The sequence below is a fragment of the Portunus trituberculatus genome, chromosome 43 (assembly GCF_017591435.1).
Source record: "Portunus trituberculatus isolate SZX2019 chromosome 43, ASM1759143v1, whole genome shotgun sequence".
Lineage (NCBI taxonomy): Eukaryota > Metazoa > Arthropoda > Malacostraca > Decapoda > Portunidae > Portunus > Portunus trituberculatus.
Genome location: NC_059297.1, coordinates 7,281,911 through 7,289,410, shown reverse-complemented (window position 1 = coordinate 7,289,410; position 7,500 = coordinate 7,281,911). Strand labels below are relative to the sequence as shown.

Below are 7,500 nucleotides of genomic sequence, written 5' to 3'. Positions count from 1 at the left end.
GCTGTCCGCTCATTTTTGGGTGTCATTAATTCCCGACGTCAGATATGCTTGGGTTGCCATTGATCGCTGGCTGTTTCAATACGTGACTCGGTATACAGGCAGCCAGCTCGCAAGAGACACACATTCTAAAATTCATATCATAATAAATCTTGAGGTATTGAGTCTTTGTACTGCAAAACATTAATTCCAAGTGTTTATCCTAACATTATCCATATGATCTGGTAATACACATACTACAAAACTGTTATTATAAGCTTAATACCCACAGTCGCGGTTTCAATGCTCTTGCATTTTTTACTAGTCTCAACTACATACAGTATTTAGTTTGAAATTTTTTTTCATATAGTTCAACAGAGAGCACTGTTTCTCCTCTAAATATTACAAAGGAATACATTCTGTAATAATCTTGGTAGAGCAACAATTTTGCGGCCAAAGGCATATCAAACCAAAAAGACTAACTGAACTCGGAAACACCGAGTCCTCTCAAAACACCAAAACAATCCCGCGGCCCGCGATTGTTTGGAAGCTCGTGTGGAGTAGGGTGACCAGACGTCCCTGGCTACTGCTGTCCCTGGTTTTCTGTAACTGAAAGATCACTTGATGCGTTAAAAACTACTACTTTTGATTATGATAATTATGTCCTTTTATCATTACTCTTTTAGAATGTCAAGAATAAGGAGAAGGCCTTAGTTTCCGTGAAGACGGTGAAGTGTATAGCAGACACATTCTAACAGCTAATGGGTGTTCATGATCTCAGATATTTCATCAGGTAGAGATTTTTGTTTTTCTTTGCAATTTGGGTAAATAAGGCGAGAGAAACTTTTGATTGCTGGTTTAGAAATGGTACGAATAGTGTCCCCGTTTTAGTTTTTCCAGTGCAAAAACACTACATGTTTTTACCTCCCTGAACTGAAAATGTCCCGGAATTTGTCTCAGAAATTTGGTCACCCTAGTGTGGAGTGTTCTTAGAGCTGGAACAGAATGCCGGTTTATACATGTGCTGTAGCTGACTGCAATTCTATATCAAAAAAGAAAAACCAAGGCGTGAAAGGATGGACTGTGTTTCCCAGGAAGAAAGACGCGGCTCGAAGAAGATTATGGGAGACACGATGTAAACGAGGCCCGACGTGGAGAGCTACCAAGGACCATGCTATCTGCTCAAAGCACTTCATAGATTGGTGCAAAGGACCGTCAGCATCGCATCCAGACCCTGAACTGTTTGCCTATAACCGGTGGGGAGCAGGTAGAAACCTGCTTGATGTTGTTTACATACGGAACGGACAATCTTTCACTGAAGTCATACAAGGATTTTGCATCAAAACATCGTGTTTATTTGATATTCGTCACATTTTCTGGATTTGATTGCTAATTAATTAACTTGAACCAATGAAATGTGCTTGCTTAGTGAAAATAATGTAATTCACTCAAGGTGATGAAGTGTCCCAAAACTGAGACCATGAACCAAGCATTTTTGGCTCGTTTTGCCATATTACGTTCTCTGTGCTTGGTGAAGCTGATTAGAGATGTTCCTAATAACTTATTACTTAGTTTGATAGCACATATATGACGTAAATTTTTTTTTCCAGCATACCGAGTTGAATGTGCTAAATTAAGTTATCTGGCGAATCTGGCAGCTTTTCAGCACTTTCTGACATCGGGAATTAAACCACTCTCCACTTGCACTTGCACTCTCCGCTAGCACTCGCTCTCTCTGCTTGCACTCACTTGCGCTCAAGTTTATGCTCTTTGCTCACACTTCTCGTTTGTGTTCTCCGCTTGCGTCATTATATTAATAAATTATCATTATTATTATTATTATTATTATTATTATTATCATCATTCTTATCATCATTATTATTACTATTATTCTCTCTTTCTCTCTCTCTGAGTATTTATAGTAAAACTTGTAATAATAATAATACATTGAAAATTAAGAGAGAGAGAGAGAGAGAGAGAGAGAGAGAGAGAGAGAGAGAGAGAGAGAGAGAGAGAGAGAGAGAGAGAGAGAGAGAGAGAGAGAGAGAGTTTTTATTTTTATAGAGTATGTTAAATTTACGAAAAAGGTCAAATCATGCAGGAACAACAAGAGAATGGAGAGTGTGAGCATGAGTAGAAATTGGAGAGCATGAGTGGAGACAGCGAGCGTGAATGGAGAGTAAGAAAAAATAGTGAGCAAAAGAGCAGATTATGATTTTGAAGCCTCCATGCTCTTATTATTTTTTCTTGGGGGAGGGAGGGGGGCTCGTGCTCTTCCATTTGGGATTTGGAAGTTTGGAGTTTGATCAGGTTAGGTTTAGCTAGCACATGTTAAAGTTAAAGTAGATTATTGGTAGTAATGAAATTAATGAAGATTAGAAATTTCAAGGGCAAAGGTCTTGGAGGGATGTACTTAACCGAAAATGTACAAGTAATGTTATATTAGTTTTTTTTCAAGAATTACCATTTAAGTTTTCTAGTTATGCTTGCAGTGATGGCTCATGACCAAGATTAGTGGGGGTGCTGCTTCAGAAAAATTTTACCTATTGATTTAACAAACATAAAAGGAAATTTCACTCTGAAGCAGTATTAACAAAGAATCTAAAGTATGGAAATCTGTCTTTGACTAACTTTTATCTTGTCTTAATCTCTCAAATTGGTTTTAGAATTGGTCTTAGATTTAAAACCCGTCTGGAGGTGATTATCTTTAAGATTCATAATGAGACTAATTTAATAAAGATGGCCAACCACAAGAAGCTCAACCCCATTTACTCAAGATTCATCAATCAATGTTCTAGATGACCTGAGTGACTCTTTAAACTTTATGATATAATAGACTATACCTGCAGGAATGTTATTTGTGACACACTTGGCGGGAGAGCCGGAGAGAGCTTAGAGAGCTGTACGGAAAGGAGTGACACAAATTTATGGACTCATATCCTCACAAAAATGTATGATGAATTAAATTGAATTAAATTTATTTTTGTTATTTTATTAAAAAAATGTAAAAAAATTGTACTATTAGCTCAAAATTGAGAAATAGAAGATTTTACTGTTTTGTTCTTACACCAGTTCATAATGTGACTATATATTTCTTCTCGGCATATTATGCTGAGAGGAAATATATAGTCACAGTATGATCGGACACAAGGCCACATACACCGATGATACCACCTCATTCAATCTGTGATATTTTAGTAACCATGACATCTAGACTTCTGGTTTTTTGCATTGCAAAGAGGAAGAGTTGCTTGTGGGCAGAACACCATTTATACTCATTCATTTATTGAATTTCCAAGTGTAATCAGTATGTGAATACAGGTTATTTTGTGAGTTTCTCGCCAAACTTTTACTTAAGGAAAAATACACACTGCCGAGGAGCACAGACACATACATGCACAAAAGGTTGAACAATGATATACAATGCGGGCTGAATGTTCAGGTGGACGCGGGTAACTGAACGATCTCTGCACCACCTACCAATGGCTATTCGCATTTTTAAAATATCTTCATATTTCAAGGCGTAAATTATATGAAATTTTTTGTCGTATATAAAAAAAAATTGTATGTCGGGGCGTTCATATCTCGAAGTATTACTGTATTCTGTTATACTGGATACCGGTGCGCATTCCTAGTCTTGCAGCAGTATTGAGAAAAACAACGTTCTTCTGCGTTGTCCGTAGTTTTTCACTTAGAAACTTATAATGGCACTAAAGAGGCTTATTAGTGGTGAAGATTTGGAATCTGGTGTAAGTGCAAGTGTTAGTGAGCCATAGCTCTCCACTAATGAGTTCACAGGAATCACATCAGGAAAAGTTACAGAGACGTTCTCATGGATGGTGACTTGTCCTCCTCCTCCTCCTCCCCACCATTCTGTCCTCCTCTTCTACGTTATCCATCACCAGCCTTCACGTACGGTATGTACAAATTAAGAGTACACTTAACCATCGGCTATCGCGCCCAATTGGAGCCAAAATAGCCGTGCTATAGCCGAAAACGTGATAGCCGAATTGATCTTGGCGGGAAGATGGTTTTGGCCAATGAGCGCTCAGATATCCCATGACGTCATGGCTGGGCATGCGATAGCAGGCATCTGAGGTCGCGATAATGAAATTTTAGCAGCTTTTCATGGGTGTGTGATAACAATAAAACGCAATAGCGGAAGTCGCGATAGCCGAGGGTTGACTGTATAAAAAAAAAAAAAAGAATAATTATAAAAAAATAAAAATATGGAAATCTTTATAAACTTGAGGTTCTGCTATGATTAGAACAAATTACCTGATTTATAGGTATCGATAGTCAAACTTTTTGATACTCAAACAGCCATTTGGAATAAATTTAGTTCAAGTATTGAGTCTTCACTGTATTAATTTTTTTTTCTAATTTGCTATTCAAATGTTCTAGTTAGGTCTTCATACTCTTCTGCCAACTCACACATCGATATAACCACACTCTTTGGCCACACCAACATGCCAGAGTTGGTGAATGTATTTTGATATGAGGACACAAGGAGTTCCAAGAACACAGGCAGCGCCAGAACAAGACGGCCGTCCTGGCATTACCTTAGGAACATTGCCTGAGTGGTGCCGTGAACACAAAAGCGTAGTTCACACAAGCAATGTTTCCTTGGTACCAGAAACACATGTCCCGTTTTCTAGGCAACATGTTCCCTCCTTATTGGACCAGCAGACGGACACTTGTTGTTGACATGGTATGGAATTTTGTTACTGTGAGCAGCAGTAGGCTCTGCATGCTGAGTGCCTGTCTGTGGCAGAGTGGAGCCAGTTAAAAATGTCATAAAATAAATGAATAAATAAATAGGGATGTAAGCATAGAAAAAAATGGGAATCACTGGGTTAGATAATACATTTTTGATAGTCCATAGAATATTCTTACAATTTGATTAAGTTAGGTTTACCCAGCACAAGTAAAGTTAAAGTAAATTGTTGGTTGTGATGAAATTAGTGAAGGTTAGAGATTTCAAGGGCAAAGATCTTGGGGGATGCACCTTATCGAAAATGTACCAATGATGTTATATTATTTGTTTCATGATTAGCCATTAAGTTTTCTGGTTAGGTTTATTGATTTTGAATGGATTAGTGTTAATTAGTACACTCAAACTTAAAGTTAATAGTTGATTATAATGAAATTACTTAATTCAAGGGTTTAGATTTTGGAGATGCACTGTACCAAAAATTGACAATTAATGCTAGATTAGTCAGCTATAAACAGCCATTGGTCTTTTATTTCTATTTACTTTTTGTAAGATTTGCCTTATTCTGACATCCTAACCAAACATTTATCAGAAATGTTATATTAGTTTTATTACAATTTGCTATCCAAGTCTTATGTCTATGACATTCTGCCAATTCACACATGGATATAACCACACTTTTTGACCACATCAGCAAATAAGACATGATTTATCAATGTTTTTTTAATGTAAGAAAGACAAGATGTTCCAGGAACATGAACAGTGTGGGAACAAGATAACATGAACAGTGTGGGAACAAGATGACCATCCAGACAGTACCTTGGGAACACAGGCAAAGTGGTGATGGGAACACAAACAGTGTTGATGAAACAGTGTTCCGGCATCAAGCTGCTGCCGGGACATGGGGAAACATTGTTCGTGTGAACTACGTTAAACAGTATTCCGGCATCAAGTTGTATACAGAACATGGGGAAACATTGCTCATGTGAACCACACTTTACTATGTAACTCTACACACACACACACACACACACACACACACACACACACACACACACACACACACACACACACACACACACACACACACACACACACACACACACACACACACACACACACATATATATATATATATATATATATATATATATATATATATATATATATATATATATATATATATATATATATATATATCATATAGCTGGAGGAGACCCAGGAATTACTAATGAAATACCGCAGTATTTCATTAGTAATTCACTATCACTCAGTGGAACAGAGTCGAGGTTATCTTCATGGCATGAGCGTATGTGAAAACTTAGATATGATATCCATTATAGCAGGCAATAGAGGAGTGAAAACATAAATTTAATATCGTGGTGAAAGACAACACGCATGCTAAAAGGGTCACAAGAAGAAGAAGCGGCCAAGTCGCCATGAGTCTCCGCTTCGTCTGTGGCCGATCTCATCTCTGCTTTATTTTTTTGGTATTCCATGTAAGATTTCACTTTATGCATTACAAAACAATCCTTTCCTGGGAGCAAGGTTTATAAAAAAAAAAAAAAAAAAAAAAAAAAAAAAACCTATGTGGTATGTTGGGGATCAGCCCAGAATGCATCCCCCCTATTTCCATTATTTCCCATGGGAAAATTACGTCCGCTCAACGAATTTTCGCTCTATAAACAGCTTTGACATCCCCTATCCTGTTTGTTAAGCGGAGTATTCCTGTACATGCTTGGTACAATGCTAGATGCATAGAAGCTAAAAAGGCAAAAGATAAAGCTTGGAAGAAACTCATAAAACAGAGAAATGACAATAACAGACAGCAGTATAGGCATGCAAGAAATTAATATATTAGAGTAAGGAGAGAGGAAGAAAGAAACTTTGAGAAAGATGTGGTGAATAAAAGCAAAGATGAACCCAAACTTTTCTACAAATTTATAAATGGCAAAATGCTGAACAAGGAAACAACAGAAAAAATTATTAAAGGAGGGAAGACATACCGAACAGAGAAGGAAATGTGTGAAATAATGAATGAGATCTTCAAAACAGTGTTCACTGCAGAAGATTTCACAGAACCTGATAGGACATTGCATTGCCAAGGATTACTAGAAATCACAATACACAAGGAGGATATTGGAAGATTATTGGATAAGTTGGAAAAGCAATGGGGCCAGATAGTGTATCAGGCTGGGTGTTAAAAGAATGTAAAGAGCAACTACTGGATCCAATTTGGGAAAATGTTACAAGTTCAATAAATGAAGGGAAAGTTCCACTAGAATGGAAGAGAGCCAACGTAATATTGATATTTAAAAGAGGAAAGACAACAAAGCCATTTATAGACCAGTATCAGTATCACTTCCAAGTGTTTTGGGGAGGTTGTGTGAAATAATTATCAAAGAAAAATGGATTAAACATCTAGAAGAGGAACAAGTCATATCGAACAGACAATTTGTATTTAGGAAAGGGCAGTTATGTGTATCTCTCTCTCTCTCTCTCGCTCTCTCTCTCTCTCTCTCTCTCTCTCTCTCTCTCTCTCTCTCTCTCTCTCTCTCTCTCTCTCTCTCTCTCTCCCTCCCTCTCTGAGCTGAGGTGAAGAATGTAGCAGGACGCTGAGTCCACTACCGACCTGTCTTGTACACCTGGGGTAGCAGTGATGACTCATTAACAAAAGATATACTCCATTACTACACACCGTGGACTCAATATGCTATATTTTACAAAATAATTTGGCATTATCATCAATTTATTTTCATCGCAAAGAAACATCCAAATTCTTCTTCACAAAACAACTTGCAGAGTGAAAT

The 7,500-nt window shown here is 37.4% G+C and overlaps 1 protein-coding gene across 4 annotated transcripts in view; it reads right to left on the bottom strand.

Annotated features, from left to right (window-relative positions):
* LOC123518197 (protein angel homolog 1-like) overlaps positions 1-7,500 on the bottom strand; it is a 12,238-nt gene that overhangs the window by 2,802 nt on the left and 1,936 nt on the right. The gene's annotated exons all lie outside the window — the stretch shown is intronic.